The sequence below is a fragment of the Corapipo altera genome, unplaced genomic scaffold (genome assembly GCF_003945725.1).
Source record: "Corapipo altera isolate COAL_440 unplaced genomic scaffold, ASM394572v1 180, whole genome shotgun sequence".
Taxonomy (NCBI): domain Eukaryota; kingdom Metazoa; phylum Chordata; class Aves; order Passeriformes; family Pipridae; genus Corapipo; species Corapipo altera.
The window spans coordinates 7130383-7157726 of record NW_020884915.1 but is presented as its reverse complement, the minus strand read 5'-3'; the positions used below and the strand labels follow the sequence as shown (position 1 = coordinate 7157726).

The 27344-nt window shown below is 38.5% G+C and overlaps 1 long non-coding RNA gene across 2 annotated transcripts; it reads right to left on the bottom strand.

Annotated features, from left to right (window-relative positions):
* Positions 1–17126: 17126 nt before the first annotated feature.
* LOC113952761 lies at positions 17127–26964 on the bottom strand. 2 transcript variants are annotated; one of them, XR_003529651.1, is made up of 5 exons: positions 26840–26964; positions 24993–25040; positions 22992–23172; positions 18301–18543; positions 17127–17155 (listed from the first exon to the last, which is right to left on the bottom strand). It is a non-coding gene; the product is annotated as an uncharacterized LOC113952761 (long non-coding RNA). The 2 variants fall into 2 exon arrangements; XR_003529652.1 differs by lacking the exons at positions 17127–17155; positions 18301–18543 and adding an exon at positions 22586–22681.
* Between the last annotated feature and the right edge of the window lie 380 nt (positions 26965–27344).

Here is a 27344-nt window from a genome sequence, read left to right as displayed (position 1 = left end):
CACTCTCAAAAAAAGGCATGGCTCAAGCAGCTCCTGGACTCGGTGACCTGCTCTGCTGCACAGCTGATCTCCCACTGGCTGGAAATCAGCCCTCAGTGTTCACTGTAAGACACTGCACGTTGAGCTTACGCTGACTGCACCTGTGAGAGTTCTTCCATTAATGGCTGTGGCTGCATAATTGTCTGTAAAGTCACAAAGCTGGGATTTTTCTACAGCTGCTAAAGAAAGCTAGGCTACAAAACTCAGCAGAGTATAAAGATCAAACATTTTACCCACCTTTAAAATCTCAGCCAAAATGACCGTTTTGGTTTCCTCAGACACAGCCCCTCTCACCAATCTGTGTAACAAATAAGATTCAGCAGGTCTTAAGCTGTAACAGTTCTCCATTCAGAACTGTTCAGGGGAAGGGCAGGAGTCCTAATTCTGGAGTTTGTTTTACTTCTGATCTAGCAGAACTCGACTATCAAACCACACTGGGGCACTCCTTCATTGCACATTGGAAGAAAGTTAAGTTTCCACAAATGTGAGAGGAAGGAGGGATGGGCTGTCTCCCACTGAAAACTCTGTCCCACTTTTTTGCTTAATTTGTTTTGAAATTGTTTTAAAACTATGCTGTGGATTATGGACAAGAATATTTTAGACCAAATAAATAAATTGGATAAAGCAATTTTGCACTATCAGTCTCCCTCACTCCTTTCTTTTGCTTTGTAGGAATGGCCAAGACCAATGCAGAGGGTGTTTGACTTGGCAGTTAATGACCAAGGCAAAAGGTCATGTACAAAATCTTAGCTTCCAAGAAACTCAGTTTAGCAGTTACCACTAATTGACACTGAGGAAAGATCAGACTCCAAGCACTCAGATAGTCCATTTCTTCTTATCTGTCAGGGAGTTAATTGCTGCCTCTTTCTCCCCCTCAAGAGAGGCCACTGATGAAACCACAGTGCCCAGCTTTTAAAGGGAGTCACACACATCGACCCAGATTTTTGCAAGTGACCCTTCCAAGGCCGTTCTGTGGTGCTTCTTACAAAACACATTAGAATTGTGATCTTTCTTTGCTGTCCATAATTATAAGACTAATCCAATTCTCCTTAAATACTACAACGGTTTTAATATTGGCTTCAGCAGGAGTGGAAACACAGAGTTATATTTAGCATCCAAAGATGATCTACTGTCCACAAGGTCATGGAGTCTGAAACTGAGAAGAAGCTGTCACTTTTTCAAGTCACTCTTATGCTCTAGGATTTATTGGAAAGAAGATTCTGTTGTTTTTCAAAGAGTTTCTTTATGGATGAATTTCACCAAATCCTCGGGAAAATCCTCCTTGTGCTACAATTAGGATTCAATGAGTCTATAAGACAAAAGTTTCTGTAACCCTAGGTAAAAGTATAATCTGTGAAGTTGGTTTCCAGACCAGTTTAGGAGATTCCTTGTCTTTATCCAACAACACACTGCCATCGTGTGGTTCAGGGTATCAGCGGCAACTGATGGAATACCGGGATGTTTTTACAGATCTCTCACAGTTTTAATTTCTATTACGCTAATAATGTACTTCATGCTTTCAGGCTGTTTACTGAAAGTTGGTTTTTTTTTTAAAGGGGACAAATAATTTGATTCCCTCTTCAGATTAGAAGAACTAAAAATGTTCAGTAACATTATTCAAAATGAACTGTATTTCATTTGCTTTACTTCAATGGTGGACTGTTCCTAATGCAGACCACTGCTATCCTTCCATTTACTTCAATTAATATAAAATGTGTGGGTTCTTTGAATAATTATATTTTTTTTATATATGTGTGTGTGTTTATGCATATGACATCTCTTGGTCGGTTGCTTCTCTGAATTGACAAAAACCCAATGGCTTTTTAGTAATCCTTTCTCTCTACTAATAACTTGCTCTCTTAATCCTAAGTATTCAGCTACAGATCCCGATGGACCAACCCGAAGGTAAGCCCTTCAGAATCTGAAATTTAAGGGGAAGTAGTGCAAAAGAAGCACTGCTTCGTGCATCTACTGATTGATCTTCCAAGATATAGAACAGTGAGGCCATGCCTCATCTTCTCAAGTCTACTACAGAAGAAAAAAGGATTATGATTACCATGAGTTTAACATTCACATGGGGCCAGTCATTTCCCCTCTTTGAAACACTCATGCAAGGTCCTGACTAATCCAATGATATGCACTTGTCAGAAGAAAGTCACTATTTCTTTTTCTTCCCTACAACTTTGTTTTTAATAGCTAATCCTGCTTTTAAAAAAAATCCATCTGCTTTCATAGTGCTAGGAAGTCGATGCTGTCCAGGAAAGTCAAGAGCTGTAGGTAGTACTTTACCTAGGATAGTAGAACAGAATGGAATGGAATAGATTAGAATATTTCAGTTGGAAGGGGCATACAACAGTCATCTAGTCTGACTGCCTGACCTCTTCAGGGCTGACCAGAAGTTAAAGCATGTGATTAAGGACATTGTCCAAATGCCTCTAAAACACTGACAGCCTTGGGCCATCAACCACCTGCTTAGAAAGCTTGTTCCAGTGTTTGACCACCCATTCCATGAAGAAAGGCTTCCTAATATGCAGTGTAAACCTGGTGCAGCTTTCAACAACTACCACACATCTTATTACTGGATCCCAAGGAGAAGTGCTCAGCACTTCCCTCTCTCTGTCCCCTCCTCAGGAAGCTGCACAGAACAATGAGTTTGTCCCTTAGACTCCTTTCTCCAAAGCAGACGAGCTCAGAATCTTTACCCACTCCTCATGGGACATTCCTTCCAGTTCATTCACCAGCTTTGTTTCCCTCCTCTGGACAAATGCAGGGATCTTCACATCACTCCCAGGTTGTGGGGCCCAGAGCTGCACACAGGACTCACAGCGAGGTCACACCAGCACTGAACACAGAGTGATCACCACCCCCTTTGATCACCCCAGGGTGGGGTTTGCCCTCTGGGCTGCCAGGTCATACTGCTGACTCATGGTGAGCCTGCTGCAGCTCATACTGAACCAGCACTCCCTTCCTGCAGGGCTGTTCTCCACCCACTCCTCTCCCAATTTATACTTGTGCCTGGTATTACTCCATCCTAGGTGCAGAATCCGGGATTTGGACTTGTTACATTTCAACCAATTAATCACTCCCCAATGCTTCAAGCTATCAAGATCCCTCTTCAAAGCATCTTGTCCCTCAAGAGTGTCAACAGCTCTTCCCAGCTGGGCATCATCAGCAAACTTGCTCATGGTGGATTCCACCCCTACACACAGATCATTGATGAATATATTGAACAGAACTGGCCATGGAATAGAGCCCTGAGGACCACTGCTGGTGTTCTGTACCACACTGGTATATGACTTTGAGAGGGTAGGCTATCACAGGTTGTCACTCATAACTGTTACTGTACAGTGAACAAGCAACAGCTTGCTTTAAAAGGCTGTCTTTATTTTTATTCACAAGGATTGCAGCAGCATCTCTAAGGGACACTCAGTTGTTACAGTCAAATAAACAACTTGCTTGGAGAAGATAGCATTCAAAGCTCGTCCCAGTTATTTAGCATTCAAAGCTCACAACAAGTATTTGTTTTCACATGTCCATGGAAAAAGGTCTTCCTGACTCAATCACTTTTGCAATTACATTATATCCTGGAAGGTACTAAAAAATATTTTTCTGATATACAGTTAATAAAACGTCAAATTTGCTTTGCTTCTGGCACTTCTATATACGAACTTGTAAAACTCATCTATATGCATTAATTTATGTATATAAAACATATACATATTCATTATCTTTATATATTCAGTTTTCCTTTATTTAGAGCTGTCATACTGGGAGGACAGATACATTGGAATATCCTACAGATAGTTCAATATGTTATGCCATATACTGTATATATCCTGTACTACATAATTTTCCATTATGTTCCAGAAAATCCAGTTTATAAAGAAGTCTTTTACAGACCCTCATCCTTCTCACCTCCCTTATTTCGATGCTAATATTACCTTTGGTGTGGGAAGGACGTGCAACTGGAGAAGCAATCCAGAGGAGGGCGTCCTGTTGCTTTGGATGGGGAGTGGGTCCCTGGAGGCGAGCCCGGGCAGCCGTGGGGAGGGGATGGCAAAGCTCCAGGGCACTGAAAACAGACTCGAATCAGCAGTGCGTGCACCGTACCCAAGTAACAGGAGACAGGTGAGTACACTGAGCTGACACCAGCATTCGCCACCTCCTGGGTAAATCCGAGTGCTCACTACACGCCCTAACTCCGGGGGTGCTGCCCACCCGAGCCCCTGAGCTCCCCGGGGTCTGGGAGCTCTGCCCACCCGCTCCTATGCCCTGTACCCCAGCCCAGCACACGCTGCACTCCTCCAGGAAAATCATCCCACAGTTCTTCGAAGATTCTGAGAATTTTTTGCAGCATGAAAGGTCTGCAGTGAAAAGTGAAGATTCTGACCCCAGTTGATTGTCTGAGCTGCTAAACACCAATTTGCTTCTGAGAATTTCAGGCTGAACTCACCTCAAACCCATATTTAATATTGAACCTGAGCCAGTTCCTGCCGGAAAAGAGCTTTCATATCCCTTTATGCCAAAGATTGTTCAGAATTGGACACCCAGCAAGTCATGCAATCATTAAGAATACCTCTTTTGTAAACAGATACCAGAATGAGCAAGAAGAGGCATCCTAAAATATTATGAAATACTCTTTTGTAAACAGATACCAGAATGAGCAAGAAGAGGCATCCTAAAATATTATGAAACTTTTGGGACAGGAACCAATAAAAAAAGATTATCCGAGAATTTGGATCCAAAGGAAACACCTGCAAACTCTGCCCTTCTCAACGATTTCTGAGACTTTTATCAATCCTCTGTCTGGGGAAACGTTTAAAAATCACGAAGGAAAAAAAATCCTGCCTCTGAATTAAAGTTCTCTTTTAAGTTTAACATCTTTCCTACAGTTAAAGAATATTTTTAAATGGGAGAAGCTAGCCTTGGAAAAAAACCTTCATTAACTGCTGGAGGAGTATTTTTGTGTAAAACACAGCAAATATATATCAAATCACTCAGTGAAGAAAATAAAAAAATACTACAGGAATGGTATATTTAAAGAAAATTATAACATATATGAATGCCACACTATTTAAAGTATAAACTACCTATAATATTATTGACTTCTATATAACTGTATTATGCAGAAATAATTATTATAGGTATTTTTAACTTTTTAACTTTTAAATTATATTAAGTTTCTTCATTTGGTAAGGACTTTTATTGAATGAAAGCTGGGAAAGCTGGGATGCATTCTGTTGCTGTATTACTGAAGTCAATGGGAACTTTTTCATTGACTTGAGTGAGAATGGAACTTTACAGTTCCAGTCAAAGGGAGGGATCTTAGTTCATCTTGATGAAAGGTAGGCACTTTGAATTGCTAAACACAGCTTTTGATAGCTTCTGGTCAAATGAATATCTTGAAGCACTTATCAAAAGAGTAGATAATATCATACTCTGCCACCCTGAAAATATAAACTTCTAACTTTTAAAGGTTTTTTAAACCTGAATTTCCTGTCTTGGTGTGTGAACTGTGACTATACATAGTTAAAGTTATGACCTTTTATTCCTGTGATGTTTCATTCCGAAAGACCTGCATGTCAACACCAGACACGCCAGTGCTGTATCTGCAACACAGCTTGCAAAATCCTTTGAGATCCTTTCAAACAAAATACAGCACAGATTAGAGATGATCAAGTTGGCTGCTGTAACATGAGAGAGCTGGCATAGTCAGTTATATTTGACCAATGAAAAATCCTCATTCTTTCCACAATATTCAGCAGATTCTGCAATTTTTCTCTCAACGGGAGACAAAATGTTAGGTTACAGAACCCTTAAAATTCCCTGCTGGATCCCACAGAATCTGCAAGTCCCACCCTGCAGGGAATGCCACTTTGCGGCAGTCTCCACACATTCCCTGAAAGAGTTCAAATTCTTTACACCAATTGAATGCATTTCTGTCTCGTTTGAATGGCAGAGTGAATGGAGACACTTGAGAGTTCTTGGTCGCAGACATTCTAATTGATCTCTTGGCTGCAGTATACTGTAATTTGTATGGAAATATGCATTTCTCTGTGTAGGCTGTCCTGCAGTGGACTAAGCATAGTCATGTCACCTAACAAGAGCACTTTATGAACCATAATTTTCTCTGTTCAAATTATATCTCTCAACTTAGGACGTATATGAAGAACCTTTCCATATACACACACACAGGAGAGAACCTGTCAAAACATGTAGCTCTGATGACATTGACTCAAAACCTGAATGCTTAACAAGAGCTCTCTATGAAATAAATGGGGAAGAGGCTAAAAAGCATGTTTTCTTAGGCTAAAGTGCTTTCCACGCTATCTGTAAGACAAACTGAGCTGTGGTGGTGCTGGTGCAAATCTCATTAGGTAGGCTGGTGAGTTATGCACGCAGAAACGGGCTTCTAAGGATCGTTCTGCAAAGAGGGGGCAGCACACAGAGCACTTCCCACTCCCTGTGCTGTGGGATCTGGTGAATCCCCAGCTGTGCTATAAAGCAGACCTGTCAAGTCTCATGCACTGACTCATTCTTTTGTATCACACTCTGTCCCTGCCGGCATTGCACATTTTTTACGTGGCAGTACCATGGCTTCTCTCTCACTTTTGAATCCCACACATCAGATGCAGGTGGTCAGTCTGCTCTGTGATTATCTGACCAGCTGCATCTGATGTGTGGGTCAAGGAGCAAAAGAAAGGTCACAGTCCTGGCACTGCAGCTGGGGAATGTGCTCTTCAGCAGGACCCAGTGCTGATAGGAGCCCTGCTAGAAGGCGTGCTCCCCGTTAAGCCTATGTGCTACGGGATTCAGCTCTTTAATGACTGGACATATGCTTATCACCTAACCTTGCACAATAATCTGTGCCCCAGCACATGGAATCTCATGTCTGGAGACCAGAGACTTAACAGGTCTGTATTCATAGGCTTAGCTTTCTCATGAAATTTCTTCAGGAGAAAGAGATATGATGAGAACTCAGAGATCTGGCTGCTATTTCCACAAGAAACCTTTTGTTGACCCCAGCTTTACCCTTATGCTATTATTGGTCAGCTACTGGAGACATAAAGACAACAACATGAATTCTGGGGTTTTTTGACTTCTTGATTTACAGAATATAAAGGCAATAAAGAAGTACTTATGGTGAAGGTAACACTTGTGAACTGATTTATGCCTGCTTATGAGTCTCTCTTTGTGGCAATCAAAAATTACATTTCAAAAGTACATGTTTGTATGCAGTTACTTAGAATGAAAAAGGCAAGTATTTCATTGCTGAGATTTTAAATGTCATCCACCCAAAAAAAGCACTGTAAACATTTTAGCTGCTCTCAGCAGAGAAGGCCAGTGACTGACATATTAAAAGCCTCAGGGCTGCAGTTCTTTACAAACTTTGATTCTCTAGATTCTTCCACATGTTTAATTCTCCTCATTGTTAACCTCCTGCTGTATTTCATTGACAAGCATGTTAACAAAAAGTTTGTTAGTTCCTGACATTTCTTTCTCTGGCCTGATTTTTCATCACCTTTGGTACTATGCCAAGGAAGATCAAGAACTGAGAAATACCTTTGTGCAGGTAAGTTGCACATGGTCTTGTGTACCATTTATTCCATACTGATGGATACAGAAGGCTTCCACCGATGCACATGATCCTCTGTGAGATTTCCATAAACCCAGGAATAGCACTGCATAAACAGAGGCATGATAACTTAGCAGAATTTAACAATTTTCCTCAAAAATATAGCCCGAAAAGCCAGTAAAATAAGGTCAAGGAAAAAATTAGATAGGCTGCATCTTTTTGTAATCATCAGGATCTTATTTATTTGACAGAGTTCCCTTTGGCAGAATCTCTCTTGAAAACCACAACTAGTTTAGAGTGTCATATTTGTTGGAACATAGGCATCTGTTCATTAAGGCACTAAATCTTTCACCATTCTTGAAAACCACAGTCCTCACATGGAAGGGAGACTTCTAATCTTAAAGATTGGTCATTCGTGTTACATTGTGTAACTCTCAATTAGTAATGTGCAGTTCTTTATGAACTGAACCCTAAACATCTGCTAGGCTGGAAAATCTTCTTTGTGCATTTTTTTTTAATTTCAATTCATTTAATCTAGAGGTGCAAACACAAAAAAAAAAACCTATAAGAAACAATATACAGGCCACCCTATCGCAGGTAAAATAATAATGTTATTTTATCTGTGTAACAGTGGATAAATCCCAAGTGGACATTCTGTTTAAAACCTAAAAATATGGTAAAAAGCCTTTCAAATGGAATGTGTAAGTTTGCTCTCCATCATGTAAGGCAGTAAGCAGTGGCAATGTAACATAGAGAAGAGATAAAAATTAAGAGTCAAATACTTCAAGAATTCAGAGTATGTTTCAAAGACAGGTGGGTGTATCAATAACCCCCTCAGTGTGTGAGAAAACTGTATGAGTATTCAGAGGAGTCATTAGTTAGCACCAGGGTTAACCTTCTATAGGAGCCTATGGACAATAGTGTTCTGCAGAACATAATGTGTACTGCCTTTCTCTAAGCATTTTCCTCTCTAGTTGTAGCACTGTCAGCTACTGCTGTTGCATGCTATTTCTGATCAAAGTGAAATAAAAAATAACCCCTGCAGATATTGTTCACCCTTTCTTTTTTTTTTTTTTTTCCTGTGGTCAAATGAATCTAACTATTCAGGAGTAAAAAACAGCTGTCAGAATTCCATACAGGGCCCGAATCCCCAGTTATCAGTTTTCACCCAAGGACTTCAGCTTTCCTGTTCCATAACTTCTTGACTTTTTTTGCCACTTTTCACCCATAATATTCCACTCGCTGCTTTTGGAACAACACAAATACTCTTAAATGTGCTACCACCAGCTACAAATGGCTTTTGCTGTAATTATTTCACTAACCTAAGAAACTGAACTCTGTCTTCAAAGTGATTGTACTAGTGGAGTCTTACACACCTCCCACAATGTGGCTCCACCAAAACAAAGCAGAAGCAGATGGGAACTCACTTAGCATTTTGTCTGTACATGACGCTGTAAAGTGTGCAAGAAGAGCTTAGGAAACCTAAATTCTCCAGAACAAAGCAGCTTCTCCTTTCCTAAGTTTTGCTCAGAGCGCTACCAATAGTTGATCTTACACATCTACTTTAACATCAGTGGAAGAAGGAATGGGATCTACATTTCTCATACTTTTCCCATGCATTTCCCATGCATTACTCAGCTTTGAGTATTGCATCCCCATGCTTTCACTTAGAAAGGAAAATGTCATTGGAAACGTTTGGCAGGTAAGCCACCTTGTGCAAAAGCTAGTGTTCTAAATATCAGGTTGCCTTTGTGTTCCCAGCTCTGCACACACTGGAAGTAAAAACAAAAGAACAGCCTCACTTCCCAGTCCTCGACAATCTTCTCTCCCCTTCCTCCCCTCTCCCCCCAGAATTCCTAGTAGGTTAAACAGTTCAACCACACCTGCACAAAGGGCAGCCATAAGAAAATCTCATTATTACACTGGGCAGTGCATTACAATGGTGATAAAAAGGGTATCTCTATTTAGCCTTACCTGGCTTCTAGATTTGCAGTCAAAACCCAAATTTTAAGGATCAGATTCTGATTCTTACTACCTTCTCATCATGACAAAGGATTCAGATATTACCTTTCTGTCTTTATTAACGGGTAATCGATGTTATTTTTTATATCCACTACTTTGTTTATTCAGTTTCACCAAGAGAAAATAAACAATTTAATTCTTGAAAGCTTTCTGATTTTTCCTTCCCCAATTTTTTTTTTTTTCATTCTGCTATTGAATGTAAAACAAATGGACAAGAAAATAAAAAGGAGAGAAAGGATGCTCTAATGGCCAGGATTAATTAATCAATGAAAGAGGAGATGAGTGTCTCCTACTGGCAGGCTTGCAACTCTGTATTTTGCTTCAGTGAATCCTAAGCAAAATCTAGAAATCAACACGGGACAGGGAAATGAAAAGAATGCAGAGGCTGCTCTTTGTCTGGCATTGATTCTAGCTTCCTCTTATTCATTTCCTCCACCCTTTAAAAATAAGGAAAGAAAAGATACACTCCACATAATTTTATATTTTTATTTCCATTTTAAAAAAAGATTCACGCTTTTTTTTTCTCATACTGTAAAGGTTGAACACTCAAATAACCTGCTGTGTTTAGGTTTCCCTGACTGCTACACAGAGATTTGTTAAAGATATAAAATAGCATACCAAACAATGAAAGAGCTTGTTTCCCCGCCATTTTTGTTGAAAGCTACTTTGTATATGTTCCTATGCAACAAAAATCAAGTTTATGTGTAGGTGTTCCATGTTTTTACAAACTCTACACTCCTTAGTTGTTATAAGATTAAAACAATTTTCTCCCTCAGTAAATGCTTCCCTTGAAAACCACTGGAAGCACATAATTCATCTGTCCATTTATAGCTTCTATTTTCTTCTAGGCACTGAGAAACTACTGATTGTGATTGTTGTTTTCCCTTTTAAGAAGTCGGCGCTGAACAAGTGACAGATAAGACAATTTAATGTTTCAGTGACCATACAGATCAATTTTTCATTTATTCTTAAGTTTAACAGATAAAAAAGATAAGCAACTAAGGTATGATTGCAGGGATTTTGTTTAGCAAATTACTTTTCCATATCCAGAAAATTTAACAGGCACTCTTATTAAACCTGCAGGGAGTTTTAAGGTAGCTTTAGTCCTAATATTTTTCAAAAAACGCATTCAAAGATTTTTCCCTTAACCATTTTCTTCTCTATGGAATCTATCAGAAAGGTTTGGAGATACAGTACAAGTCTCTAAGTGTGAATAATAGAAAAAAGAAGAAAGAAAAGAAATTTATTACCACAAGCTGTAGAAGGTCTCAATAAAAAGATAAGTGAAAAAGGGAACATTGTGCAGTTTCTGTATTGGATATAGAAATGGAAAAAAACATATTTGGAAAAACCACATTTGGGAAAGTGTTTGTATGGAAAAGGCACAGGGTTGGTATCACCTATTAGCATTTACTCATTCCACACAATTCATTGCAGGATGAGGGACACTTGATTTGCTCCTTCTACCCACCTCATCCTGTTTTTCCTTCCCTCTCACTTCTGTCTCTGCAGGACCCAAGTGTGCCATTGGATAGGCAACCTTCCCAAACCCTGTAGCCTTCCAGCATTACCTGTGGGCTGTGTCTGTCAACACTTCATAGGCTTCAAATGGGACGACACTACAAACTGCTGCAGTCTGCTGTTCTGCATGGCAGTGATCCTTCCAGGGAGAGCAGGGGCCTTAGGGACCTGACCTGGCTGTCCTCAGGAGGTTAAGGATGAAGAACACCTAAGTCAGAATGTCCTTCTTTTCCTTTATTCATCAGGAGACTGAACTTAGATGCCAGAACTGTTTATCTGTAGCCTGTCCTGAGGTCGAGTAAGATGGCACTTGCAGCAAGTTATTCAGTGTTCACGCTGTCATTCCACAGGAATAAAAACTGAGGGGTGGCTAGTCAACAGTGAATAGTTAACAGAGACATCTAAATTGTTATCAGTAATATTCAGTGTTTTCAGCTTACTGGATATATGCAAGAACTTTAAAACTTATCTCAAGGATTTGACATGATATTCCAAGCAACCTTACAAAAGTCCTGGAGATACTATGTTGGTTTATATCCACAAATCTTATTGCCTTTGCAATGTTAAACATCAGGGAATCACCAACAGAAACGTGGTTTTTTTTTATTCAGAAATCACAGAGGCAATCCTAAACATAAGCCTGCTTCCTAGATAGATAGATAAATATAAAACCCATGAAACTACTAAAAATAGCAGAAAATTCCCATCTTTGTTTTTAAGATGCAGGGGGTTTTTTTCTGCCTGCCCATTTTACTGATGGGAAGTAGATTTTAAAATCCTAGGGATGAACACCTGGGAATAATTTATTACCTGGGTCTACAGAGGGTAATTTGCCCAAGTATTCACTACAAGATTTTTCCATGGGCTTAACTGTTTTTCTCATGATTAAAAACATTACAAGTCTTACAACATATTAATGAATATGTTTCTATTCAAGTACAATAGAATTACATCACTATCAGTACCCTTTAAATAATCTTTGGCTCTGCTAAATGCTAGAAGCAGACTTTATTGCCTCATATACTACCCTTGACCACTTAATTAACTACCACAAAAGCTAATTAGTTAGACATCACAGTCTCTAATCATTGTGGAATTTGCTCTGTTATGTTCAGATGGAATATCCTCTTTCCTCAACAGACCTTCTAAAGTTTAGATGAACACAATAAAGCACTCCGGGTTTTTCATTCTCGTTTTTCCAGATACTCAAAATCAGAGTGTGAATATTTAGACTGATTTTATTACAGACTTTCCCTATTTAATTCTGTCTTTACTACAATGGATGTTTTTGTGAGCTCAGAAGGCTTGGAAGGCCTGTTTTGGTGTTAGTGTTCTAAGATTTTAATCTAACATTGGCAAAAAATCACTCTTAAGAAGTTAAGAATTCCAGCAGCTTAACTCAATGACTGCCTACTGCTGATACATCACAACGTGCATGTCACATGCATAGGTATTTTATGAAGTGACTTATCTATTAAACTCAAAAGCTGTACCTCCAAAATTTTAAACTGTTTTGTTAACAAGATGCAGCCAGACTATAAAGTCAGCCAGTGTATTGTGGTGGAATGAAAGTACCAATGAAAAACAAGCTGATAAATTGCTTTGACTAATCATTAAAACCCATCCAGTATAATCATTTTAGCTGATCTCGTTTAAGTCATTCCGTGAAGCTGCCAAGAGAGTTCAGGGACAGGTCGATCTCCTCGCACCATGCAAGGATCAGGCAGATAAAATCCAATCAGTTACCTGACCATTCTTGCATTTATATGTAATTATTCCCTGTTGTTTTAAAGCTTCCATCTGGAGGAAAGAAATCTGTTCTGCTCCTGACCTTTTCAAACCTCATGTCACTGTATTTAGCTTTAACAGATGGATTCTATTGATATGATATGAAAATAGAAATAAAAGATTGAAAACGTGAAAAGAGTGGAAAAATGTAGAATCATTAAAGCCTTGAATCACTGCTAAGTGCAGGTCAGTGGGTGAATCTTCACTGGATTCATGGGTCAGTGGTCAGGCCTCACAGTTTGTTCCCACCCTAAACTGCAGAAGAATTAAAAAGACTCTATTAAGAAGGTGACTGGCACTATGTTCCTCTGAGTCAGTAAGATGAGGAAGCACTGCTAACACACACTGTATCTCCAAGGTCATGACAACTCCTAAGAGACAGCTGTAGTTTAAAGCAGGTACCAGTTCTGAACACTCAGATCTACCTTGTGGCAGCAAGAGCAATGGATCTGATCAGTGCAGATTTCTGCACAGGAGCAGAATTCTTCCTATCTGTGCATGTTTTTTCTTCCTGCTTTTGGTCAGACCAAGTAAATCAGCCATAATTTTCTTAAGATTCATATACAAAACACTTCAAGACAAGGGCTTATTCGTCCTCCGTTAAAAAAATATGGAAAAATTAAAACAGTCAATTAGGATAATGAAAGAAGTTCTCAGAACAATACACATGTGAACTGGCTAGTCACAAAGAAAGGAAGTAACTAAACTTCTGCAACAGATGTACTCAGCTTGAGCATGAATTTTTTGCTTGAAGAGTTAACGGGTGAAGAAACATTTCTGAATCGTAGAAATTGAGAGGAAATTCACAGGAAAATCGGCGAAACCTGGTTCTTTGTCCATGGTTCAATTCACTTTGTCTACTTTATGAAGATAATCTGCAAGGCAGGATGCTTGGACTGCTGGATGCTGCAGGTTAATCTAAGCCTACACAGTCTGAAGTAAGCTACAGCAGCACGAGCTCCTGGCTGTGTTCCCAGGACAGTACAGAGCAGAGGAAATTTGCTCATAAGGCAACCTTGTCCTCCCCACATACCCATCTTAAGATTCATGATTATACATTTTAGGTTACTTCATGTTTTTACACTATAAAATAGGGAGACAAAGATATATTTCCATAACTGTCTTAAAAAACACTACCCCAGCATTATGTTCACAGTTTTCTGCATTTTATAACTGTTTTTGTAATTTGAATAACTCCTCATTGCAGCTTCACCTTTCCAGGCACTGCACATTCAGATGTTAAAAATGTATGATATGTACATTTTTTCAGTAACTGATTTGTATGTTATAACACGACAGCAAATAAATTTTTTCAGCATGCAACAAGAACCAATTACCTACTCATTCAGACATACATGCATTTCTGAAACCTGCTGAGATCTGCATATTTTGTGACAGTAGACACCAAGTCAAACTACATATGAAAACAGAAGAGAGACTGCAGAACATTGTGATTTGGTATTATCAAATTGGTAATTGGTGTTTTGGTATTCTCAATGCATATTTGCATAATCATGCTCCCGTTGGACCTCTGTGGCAAAATGTCTGTGCACTGTCATCATCATGAGCTTTCCAAAAACAGTCAACATTACCAAAAGAAGGATAAAATTCCTTCAGACTGCAAGAAATTAGTAACGCAGAAAGAACAAGAATACTGCTTCAAGCTCTTCTACTCCAAGTGTCCAGGAAGAATTTCTACGTCCATTATACAAAAAAACCTACCTTTCCAAAAAAAATCCTGTCAAAAGAAAAAAAGACATACCCTTTGGAAATTATCCTGCAGTTTGTCACCTAACCAGCAACTTTCCTGCATTTGGAATGTCTTGCTGCTATAATAGTTGCCCTCACTGAAAATTGATTTTTATTCAAATATTGGATTGGAATCACACTTCAATTGATCTTGATCTCATAATGTATAACTGCCTCTCAGCTGTCAGTTCCTATTTTCTGCTGTTTCATAGTTACAATTTTGCTGAATACAATAGAACAGTATTTATTCTGTCCAGACAGGAATTACTTTTTAGTTTTCTTTTGGATCAAAGATAAGGGGAAATAAAATAAAATTTTTTAAAAAAAGGAAGCATTTAACATTATTAATAAGAAGGATGAGACTGTTTCCTGTTATAGTCTTCCTGTTTAAAAAAACCCCTACATACCCTATCATTACATTATGGCTACAGCTACCAAGTGATGTGCTTTCCTTTATTGTTTCTTGCCCTTAATATTATTGAGTATTATTAATCAGTTGTCTGTTATTATCTCACTGCTGCCTTTCACTGCAGCAGTGGTTCCATACCATTGAGGCCTAAGCAGTTCCTGCATGTAGTGACTTTTATGTAAATAGAATATGGTTAAACTCACCAGCTTAAACTGAGAAGTAACAAATCTCAGCTGTAAGATCTATAAACCAGACAACTTCTGGAAATTATATTCACCTTATATTTAAGAAATTCAGTAATTATTTCGCCCTTGGTCAATCTCATGCTTTGTGCCATTTCTGGATAAAGCAGTTTGAAATCTTGAGTTATTTACACAATGGTCAGCAACGCGTTTAAGTTTTAAAGGCTTTTTTCTCTGTTAACATAAACTAGCACAACTCAGCTGAGGTAAAAGTGCCATTGATTAATCAGGCAAAGAAAAAGCCAATTCTCCAATACATTCACGATCCAATTTTACAGTTGTCAGCTGTCAAGATGCCTAAAACTGGCCAGCTGTTCAAAAGCATGTGGCCACATATGAAGATGGTCGGTGTGCTACTAAGAAACAGGTGAGGTCAAAGGAAACTTTTATTTATTGTATTATTCCTGCTATTTAAAAAAAATACTTTTTCTAGAATAGTGATGAAATAAAATTTTATAGTTGTTCAAGGCTTTTAATTGTGACTGTGGAAGCATTTTATGTTTTTGAGGGTTACTTGGGGAGTTTATTTAATATGCATGAATAATAAGGAACAGGTTTGCAAAAAAGAAGTAGAAAACAATATTATTTAAGGAAGGATCTGCATTCATTCCTTTTCCTTTCCATATCTGGGCTGCCCAGTGTCTGGTTTCTGGAACCTGTGCTGTTTCTGCACCAGTGCCTAAGGTTTATTTGGGGAGGGGAGGGAGAAGGACTGCTAATGATCTCCCAGAGATAAGTGAAATTGCTGATTTAGTGAAGCTCATTCTTGACCTTGACACAAGATGGGACAGGCAAAGGGAAGAGCTCAAAATAGAGCAAGTGAAATAGGGGAAGATCAAACAAGTGCTCAGGTCTGGCCAAGACCCCCCCTACATTCAGCTAACACCTGGCTGAGTTAGAAAACATGACCAGCCCAACCTTCCTGTTGGAGCCGATTGAAGCTGTCAGCTCCTGGCTTGTCACCCACTGCATCAGGAGGCCCCTGGCCTGCCACAAGAGCCCTAATTAGGCAGAAATGGCACTTGGGCAACTGACCCGCCAGGACCTTTGGCAAAGCATTTAACATCATTAGTTAACATTTTTATTAAAAAAAGTGTGAATGTAAATGAACAGCCAGTGCATTTCAATAGGGTTTGTCGGTGGCACTGCACGCCCCCCCACTCTCCCAACCACACACACACTTTTTTGCATGAATAGTTCACTTGTTTTCTCTAAAGGGGGATGGGGAGGTAGAGACTGTTTTTCCAAGGGAACTAGACATGTTCAAAGCAGAAGCAAGGTCTTAAACAACCAGACACAAACTCTTGCCTTTTGGGAAGTGTGTGAGTGAACAAACAGCTAAATGCAATCCTACCTGCAACATGCCTGAGGGGACATGCATAACCCACAGTAGAACAGAGACAAACACAGGCCCATATTCACCTGATTGTTCTAAGCGTATTCATTGTAGTTTTGTTGTTTTCTGTTACATCCAAGAATAGGTACCTAGCCCAGTAAGCCTGTAACTGTTTGCCACAGCTATCAAACGCTATAGCAACGTAAAAGGATGAACGTCTAAGAATATGCAGTTCTCATCTTTCTTTGTAATTTCTTTAATTGTTGCACATTACCTGTGACAGAAGATTTTTATACCACTCAAGCATATTAGCAACTTACCTTAATTAAGTCCCCACTAGCAGAAATCTGTGAAAAGTTATTTATTCATACAGAAGAGTAATGCAGCCTTGAGACAGTTATTAGGACTCAGTTTTTTTCTGCAGGCTCTTTAACTGAAGAGTTTCTCTAATTTATCAATATCTGACTAAAATCCTGGCACAGATTTTGGAGATAAGAGACACAAGAAAATTAAATTATTACAAACACACTTTCTAGTAAAGAACTGGACAGGACTTGGAAAGGTGTACAGTCCTACTGTATACAGTACTGTGTACAGTCCTAATATATTAGGTCTACTCTGTACAAACATGCCCCAATCCCAAGGAACTCATTAGCTCCTTCCTCCTCCAATGGAAGCTACAAATTGTTTCACTAGGGCTGCTTCCTTAAGCCAGATAAAAACTATATTACCTCAGATTTTGGAATTTTCTCCCTCTATCTGTAACAGCCATATGTTATCAGCAACACTTTTGTTACACCAAGGATTTTTTCACTACCTGCTAGCTGCATGTAATATCATTTATTCTAAAATAACGTACAAATGTAGTAAGAGATTAACATAGTCCATGCAAGGATTTGGGATTAAGGTACTGAAGATGCTGGTTCAAACCCCAGCTCCTCAGTCTTGCTCTGAGCCAATGGAAGGTTATACCTTTTCTCAGAATAAAGCTTTAAAAAGTGAAATAACAGTATTGTCATTTTCTCACACATTGGCCTACCCAGAGGTTCCAGTCCCTTGCTGTTTCCAAGCCATGTCCATCAGGGAAACAAAACCCCAAAATCTGGCTATGCATCTGTCCTAATTTCAGCTGGGATAGGGCTCATTTTCGTCCTAGTAGCTGGCACAGTCTGTGGTTTGGATTTAGTATGAGAATAATGCTCGTAACACACCGATGTTTTAGTTTTTGCCAACTAGTGCTTGCCCTAAGTCAAGGGCTTTTCAGTTTCCCATGCTCTGTCAGTGAGCAGGTGCACAAGAAGTTGGGAGAGAGCACAGCTGGGACAGCTGACCCCAACTGACCAAACGGATATTTCAGACCGTAGAACGTCATGTGCAGTTTGTGCACTGGGGGGAGTTGCCCAGGAGTCCCTGATCGTTGCTGGGGGATGGGCTGGGTATAGGTCAGTGGGTCATGAGCAATTATATTCTGTATCACTTGTTTCCCTTGGTTTTTATTGCTCTTTCTCTTTGTTACCTCCCTTTTCATTATTATTAGTAGTATTAATGTTAGTATTATTATTATATTCTACTTAATTTCAATTATTAAACTACTCTTATCTCAACCCACAGGTTTTACCTTTTTTCCAATTCCCCTTCCCATCCAAACAGGGGCAGGGGGAAGAGTGAGCAGCTGTGTGGTGTTGAGTTGCTGGCTGGAGTTAAGCAATGACACCACCTTATTGCTGCTTGTTCAGTTTGTTAAATAAGTCAACCTTCCTCCTCAACCCTGAACGCAGTACAGAGGGAGATTCCACACATCACCTGACTGGGAAAACCAGAAGACCATGTCTTCATACAGGTGCCTCAAAAATCTGTCATTCTATAACAGAGAAAACAAAAAGACTGTTACACACATACATGGTACACAGGAATATGCTCAAACCCACAAGGATTGTCTGCTCACAGGGTGGGTAAAACCCTCTCCTTTGAAAATTATTTGGGATCTACAGATTGTAAGATGCAAGTTCATACTCTCGTGTGTGTGTGTATGTGTATGTATACACAAACAAGTGCTTTCATTCTCTTTTTAAACAAGTATGTGTAGCCTTTGAAACAACATGGAATTCGAGATATAGATTTGTAAAGCACAATACTAAGTTGAGAAATCCATTTAGGAAGCCCGACTTGACCTTTTGACTAAACTGTGAGAGCAAGTGAGCAGCTAATTTTGGCAGTAATTAAATAATTGTTTACCAGTGAATTAAAAGAAAGACAAAATTCATGCCTTTCTTTCCAGAGCAGAAATAGGAAGAGATAAATATTAAAAATATGTGTTGGCTGACAAGGTGACTTGCCTATCCCCATGATTCTGTTTTTTAGAGGTCTTTAGCTTAAAAGCACTATCAGCAAAAAAGAAAAAATGCTGTCTAGGAACTGCCCAAAAAGCTCAATCATACCAGGCTCAGAAAGTTGGTAACTGTAAAGTGTCTGTATGTCACCCCTTTTCCCATCACATGACTATTTTCCAGTCTAGTTCTTCAGTATGGCTTCTCCTCTCCTGCTGGGAACTTGAGGGGTGGGTGAAGGGAGAGAGAGGTGACAGCTTATTGAAAAGCTAGTGCTCCCTGTCTAGTTTTGGCACATTTTCTGCAGGTGCCTCGCACTATAGCCACAAAAGGCTCTAGAAGAGAGGATTCAGACCTGTCAACAGCTACAGGAGGCAACTCCACAGCTTTGTCTTACAGGGTAACTTCATTGTCTGCTGTTCTGAACCCCAGCACAGGCACCCACTAACGAGATGAGCCCCTTTTCCCTCTATTGGTTCCTTCCTCTGTTTCTCTTGCCTTTCTGTAATGATTTAACTTGATCGTATTGGTTCCTTTCTAGTGAGGATTGCTCCAACAATCAGATAAGATAATTGCCTGCAGAATACTGCTCAGCAACAACTATTACTTCCTTTGTTGAAAATGTCAGAGCAATTGAAAGCTCTTAGTGAAGTTCAAGAACAAGTAAGCAAAAAAGAAGCAGCTCCTGTTCGTGGATGTATCTGTGTGTATATTTAGCAAGTTTGCAGTGGCCAGCTCTCCTGGATGATCTTGCTTTATAAGCAACACTTTGAGCATATTTTATATTTTTATGACCTTTTTAAGAAGCTGAACAATATAAACATATGCACCCTAATCCTCACGAGGAAGCATTTCTCTCATTTACTTCTGATTTATATGGCATTTACTTCAGCTTTGGAAGACAATGTTATGGAATCACCTGGTCTCCATTTTCCCCACTTCCCATTCCATTTCTTAGGAACCAAACTAATGCAATTCCTTTTTAACCTTAAAATACTGTCTCCATACAGGAGATCTCAGGGAAAGCCTGGAGTGGAGTTATTAAATAGTGCTGTGAATTTAATTCCCTTTTGATTTAGTCACTTGCTAGCAACAGTGACTTTCCAAATATTCAAACGAGACCATGTTCAGTGTAGCTCTGCTCTGTAGCTTTACAAAGTGACAGCTGGTAGAAAAGTGCTACACCAAGAAAAGGTCATGTAATTATCACACTCCAAATCTAATACAATTAAAATACCAGAAATAGTTCAGGCTACTATTTAATTCACTTCTTCACCTGAAACACATGCTGCCACTGCTAACAAACACAATTCAAGAGCGCACCCACAGACATTATGTTTTTTTATCACTAAAGTATGCAGGCTCTAGAGATTTTGGATGACATCAAGATCTCCATCTACTTGACTGACAGTACAAATAAGCAAGAAAAAATCCACACATTCAAAAATTTATTCAGAGCACAGTTGGAAAAACTGCACAAAGCCTCATCCTTTGTCCTTTTTCAAATCACATTTTTTCTACACTACCTGTGCACTGTCACCAATAATACACTATCACACAGTCATAGCCATCAATTCTTTTTACTGTTAACTCCATAAAGAATAAACAGCTTTTGAAAGCTTTTTAGAGTTCTGTGAAAAGGAGGGAGAGCTGGATCAGCACTGGATCACTATGGGTTATTTGTAGGGAAATTCCTTATTCTCTGGTAAGGAACTCCAACATAGGAAACTACATGATATTTGTTTTTGTAGCATCACTGGATGACAATCACCCAAATCTGTCTCTTATATCTGGAGAGATACAGGCTCCAGCCTTGCAGTATAATTCAGCCAGACTTGCACTAGTTTAACTACTTCAGAGCCAGATGCACAACTTGTTCATGCATTGGATATTTCAGAAACTGAACACTATTTTAGAACTAATTTCATGGCTAAATTTTGTTATATAGAGCTACATTCAGTAGGGCTTGCTCCCTGATAACCTGAATGAATTACAGCATAGGTATCCAATTAAACTAAACAGTGATTTCTAAAGTCCACTTTATAACTTACTCTGAATTACTTTAAAGCTTTTGCTGGATGGTATGTTTTACAGCAGTGAAGTAAGGATTCAGCAGACATATGAAATATAATTTCCTCTTTCTCTTTTCACAAAACTCAATAATTGCAAGAGGCACAATTTTTTCAAATAGTGTCAAAAATAGACTTGAAATTCTATCTAAAATTTTAACATCAGGAACTGTGACACGGGAAACTGAGAGTAACTGATATCTCTTTGTGTCTGAAGCTCAGGCTAGCAGTCTGATTCTAGAGCCCTTGACACAAACTCACACTTTCTAGAGAAAAGCTGGAAGTGGTAATTGCTACTGATGCTTGTCCTGAAACAACATGGCCTTTGAATGAATTCCCTTTACAGGGCAGACTAGTGCAGTACCTTCACAAACACTTCATGGCAGTCCTGAAAAAATGACCATTTATAAGTAGGAAGCACAAAAGAAAACCTCTGCTATCTTCTGACAAGGAGGCAGGGAATGTAAGACGTTCCTGTGCTCTTTTTCTTGCTTCTTATAGTCAATGCTCACAGAATATGGGTAGAATTAAAACACAAAACTGAGAGCTATGCTGTTTATTACTGCCTGCAAGCAGGCAGTAATCCATCTCAAATTAAAGCCTAAAAGCCTTTCAACTCATATGTCACGTGCTTGATATACACAGGAGGTGAAGAGTAGAGGATCCAATAGTCTTTCGTGGATTTAAGCTTGTAAGTGCTAGGATGCCATTTAACCTTTAAAACAGAGCAAGAGTTAGCACGTCTCAAAATAATTTCATTGTGTTAATTATTTATACACAGCTTGCACTACCAGAATGTTCTATTTTGTGTATGATGGACTGCTTCCCTCCTCATGAATGAAGCAGGTAACTGAGAATGAATATACTGGCACAGTCAGAAAACATAAAGGTTTTTTTACCTTTACTTTACACTCTGACAAATACAATTGTGTGCATTTGGTACTACTTTTGGCTTAATCACTAAACATCAGCAGTTGACAAAAAATACATCCTCCTCCTTCTCTGAAGAAAATGGTGATTTTTATGATGGATAATTGGACACAATAGCTGTAGTGATTGCTTGCTGGTTGAAGCCTGGTTGATGAGTTACATACTGTCCTTCTCATTGCTTAAGGTTGTCGCGACGAGGGAAGAGAGAGACGCTCAATATGAGAATCAGCAAACTTCGTTTATTGATCACTGCTAACAGCTTAATATACGCTTTATAATTAGCTCATACATATTGCAAAAGCTAAGCTCATTATTGGTTCTTGCTTAAATGTTGATTTCACTTTTACTCCCTTCTTTTGTTGACACAGGTGGCTCTCAGTTGCTTTTGTTTTGCTAATCACAACGTCCTGTTTACCAGCCAACTAGCACGTACAAGGGCACTGTAGTCTTGCCATGGCCTTGCTATCTCAGATTTTCTCATCAGCCTAGACAAGCTGTGATCCATGCTCTAACAGCTCGTCCATAGCTTTAGCTATATCCATATGTCCTTGCCCTGCTAGCTAATCCTCTACATAAGGTACATTTCACAAAACATTATCTTCTGCCTGTTCTAGAGGGTTTTCTGCCAAAAAACTCTTTTTATCACTTCCTCCCTTTATGTTGCTTTCATTATCTATATGTAAGAAATGGAGATTAGAAAGCAGCAGTTCTGTATAAAGGTACACTCCTCTCAGCACAACATCCAGCGAGTAGGCAATGTTTCCAGTAGACAACATGTATGTTTTCTAATAAATATACAAATCCTGACAGAAATTGAGAATCTGACACTGAAGTCTATTCTTAAATACAATTCCAGTTATGCTCCATTGACCTACAACTTTTCTTACTCTAACATAATGAAATACACCTTATCAATCCACCATAACCAAACAGAGTTATGCAATTCCATCAGTGCAATTAATGCAAGAAAGAGATGGACTTACTGGAGTGAGTCCTGTGCAGGTGATTAAAGGACTGGAGTGTCTTTCGTAATAGGAGAAGTTGAGACAGCTGGAACTCTTCAGTCCAGAAGAGAGAAGGCTCAGGGAGCAATCACCAATGTGTATAAATACTTGATGGGAAGGAATGAAGAGGAGGAAGCCAGACCCCTCTCAGTAGTTCCCACTGGCAAAACAAGAAGCAATGGGCACAAATGTAAAACTAGTACATTCGGTGTAAGATAAAAATACAATATTTGCTGTGAGTGTGGTCAAACACTGGAGCAGGTGGCCCAGACAGGTTATGGAGTCTCCCTCTCGGGAGATATTCAAAACCTGAATGGTCCTGGGCAAGCTGCTTGAATGGACTCTGCTTGAGCAGGTGAGATGGAGGAGGTGATCTCGAAGGCACTCTTCCAACCTGAATTTCTGTAATTTACATCATAGTATTGCTTCAAGAAAGAGAACAATTTTGTGAAAATTCACTTGAGAGCTGTGCACTTGTGCTCTATCTGAAATACTGTGTTAATATTAAACAGCATTTTCTTCTACTAGTCATCATGTTCATTACCTTATTTATTTTGTATAGTTTTCAATTTTTCTGTAGAACCAAAACTATTTTCCAAACCCATCACATTCAGAAATAGAATATTTCTACCTTTGCTCATATGTATCTGGATCTTGAAGTACATTTATCAATATTTGAAGAAGATAGTGAAGGGAGGTTTTGTATTAGAAGCATTCTCTGTCTCTTATGTTTGTATCAGCCACTGCTTCATTTTAGAAAATAAGTCTGAAACTAATTTGAAATCTGAACTAATCCCCTCTGTGCAAATGTGCCATGCCTGGTTATTTCTCCAACGGTCACATAAACTACAAACTCACCAGACTGACCTCATGGTCACAAAACTCTTTAATTTCAAGCCATTCTGTCAAAATAGCTATGGATTTACAAGTCTCATTGGCTTCCAATGAAAGTCAAAGGTGCTCAAGCTCACTCAAAATCTGCTGCTTTGAGACAAACCTCACAGCTAGCTTTTAATACAATTCTATCAGTACACAAAATTTATAAAAACTGTATTTCATGGATGAATACACCCCCAAGCAGTAACATCAGTCAATAGATTCTTTTCCAACAAAATGAGGTATATTTCATTGCATCACCTGGATGTTATTCAAACATATGGCTGAGTGTCTTACATGGAACTGTATTCTTCAGAACTAAGACTCTGAAAAGATTTTCAGTTTACAATCACACCTACCTTCAAAAATGTGATTTTTTAAGAAGATATACAAGCAATATTTCCTTTTCCTTTTTTTTTTTTTAATTAACTGAGTCTTGAACTGAATGAAATAATTAAAGATAACAATGGAAATAGGGGAAAACAAATTTTATCTCCAAAGCTCACACATTGTTTCCCTAGCCTCAGGGGAACTGTTTAAATCTTGTTTATAAGAGAAAAAGAGTCAAAGTGGTTATAAATGTCCTATAACTTTCATACAAGATTTGAAAATTCTTGGGATGTTGTACAAAAAATACTACAACAGAAGGCTTTTTGAAAAAAAAACCAAACAACATATTTTTGAATTAAAGAAACCTAAATTAGTGAAATGGAAAAAAATTAAGTCAGTTATAAATTCATATGATGTTATGGGTTTATCACAAAATGATAGTCAAGCTTCTGCTCCAGATGGTGCAATAGTGTTTGTGACATCCACTTTGAACTGCAATCTAGTTATGTGTCAAGCAGGAGAGTCCATTATTCACTGCATCAGTGCTGGGGAAAGAAGGTTAAAAGTTCAAGACATGCCCCAAGCGATTAAGGTTGTAAAAATCAGGAGATATACCATGGGGAAAAAAATGCCACTCTTCTTCCATACTCAGTTTGTTTCTAAAAAAAATATGTTTAAGCAAAACAAACAAAGAAACAAACAAAGAAACAAACAAACAAACCTAGAGGATGCAGGAATGCCCAATTTTCTATAGTAAAGTAAAGCAAAAATTACCTTTTTATTTGGACTCCTTAAACCCCTCTGCTATCAGCTTCACTTTTCCTAGAAAGAAACATAAAGGCTTCTGTTAAAATCTGCCCACAAGTTACAGGACTTGAGAACTCAGTTAACAGTATTTCTCACTCCTTGGGACATTCATTTCAACTATTACATACTTGTAGCTAACTCAGATTTCAAACTTTATTTTCCAAGCACCCTCCAGATCACGAGTCCATCTGCACTGGTCAGGATTCACTTCTCGTCGTGTAAGCCTTTGCTCTGCTAACCAGTAACATAACCTACAGAGTGCTTCCAAACACTCCAAAAGCTTCTATATTTGGAACTGGAAGTATTGCTCTCAAATACTTGAGCAAATTTAGGTTTCTAGTCCAATATAAAAGGAAAGAAGAAGATGCAAAGCCTGAGGGGTGAAGCTAAAACAATTTGCATTTAAAAAAAAACCCTTCAGCAAAATTCTTTATAGTGAGATTAATGAACGGATTTTTTTACAAAAAAAAGAAAAAAAGGTGCTTTAATACTCAGAACCTTTGAAAAGGTATGAAGTCATTCTTTTCAGAAAGTTATCTTCTTTCAACAGACAGGTAGAAAAAAGTAGTTCCATTCTAATACATTTTCTGTCTGCTGTTTGAACTACAGGTTCAAACTAGAACATCAAGAAAGCCACTCTGACCATGAAGAGTGATGACAAACAAGAATAAACTCTGCTGATTTATGTAAAAGTAAGTTTTGCTTTATTAGTAGTTATCTAGCCTCAGAACTAGAAAACTGAAGTACATGTTCCCACTTTTCTAACTGTTCATCTGCAAGTTTGATTGCTGGTTTGTATAAATTGCAAATGTATTATGGCCATGTTGCTACATCCTCTTTGAAATTAAGTCAATCCCTCATATGCAGTAACTGATGTATGAGCACACATTATCATGTCATAGAAAATATTTAATACGAATTTCACAGAGACTGATAACATTCAGACTCTGGATATACTTGTGTGTTAACATTTCAGAGTATGATATTGACAATGTACACAGAAAAATCCCTGTAATCCATCATGGCAGGGTCCTAGAACTAGGTAGGTTTTAATAATGCCTTAAAGGTCATAACAGTTACTTCAAAATGCATGAAATCTTGTAGCAAACTCCTGATATCCAAGAATAAAGCCTAGCATTCATGTGCACTACCATTAAAAAAAATCTAAACACCACAAAACCTATTTGTATCACAGAAATTTGAGGGCAATCTTCTGCAAGCTCAAAAACTTGTCTTTAAATAGTGTGTGTTCCAAATCACCTTTAGAGTGATAAATCAAAGCCTCTGAGCTCTCACACTGCAGTTCAGCAGGCTCCTTTGGAGAAGGCCAGGCTCACCCTTGCACAGCAGGAGCTGAACAGACCCACAGGAAGAATCCTCAAACTTTAGAAAGAAATTAGTACTAAAACCCACTCAACTTGAAGGAACCACTGGAGCAGAGAATGATTACTGAAGGCAAATGAACTCTCATATGGGTACTCCGGAAATTAAAATAATAGTGCTGGGGGGGAGAAAGACTTCAATAATTATTAGAAATTTCCAAATATGCAGTATATATATTACTTAAGTTCTTCGAATTTTTTTATCTAGACTCAAAGTCCAGTCTAAATGTGTTCAGCCATGTCCAAGGACAGAATCTTTTGTTTACTCTTACACACATATTTAGTTTTGTTACTGGAGTCTATTCTTTATAGAACACAAAATATTAAAAATTAAAAGAAACACTACAGAAGCATTTTAGATATAAAAAGAAAAAAAAATGAAAATTTCTTTTTTATTTAAGAAATTAAAATGCCTCAAAAGCAGTAATGTACCTGTACAAGAGTACTTGTATCACCAAGCTAACAAGACAGTCCTGATTTTATCAGAAATGTGCAGTTTTTACACACTCAGAGTTGACTTCAAAGAAGACCCTGTCAGTGAAATAAGCACACATTAATCTTCTGTGAAATCCTACAAGAACAGAGATGGCAGTGAAACCATGATTTAAAGGTCAAGTTTATATTTTTAAAGCAGCATTTTAGAACAGCAAAAAGCAAATCCTTCACGCGACGCTTAAGCATGGCATGTTGTACTTGGGTTTAGAGCATGCCAGATTAGCACCACATATTCATACACTCAAAGGAGATACATGTGACAAAAAGAATGCACACAATACAGAATCATAATTGAGGAAAAGCTGATCATAGCAAGAGTTATAGTAAAGGTAAGAGGTGAAAAAGAGTTATGTACAGTTGCTCTCAAAAGAAACATGAGACCCATTTATCTGTGCACCCAAAATACTATGCAATCTAAGAGACTTGGGGGAAAATATGTTGA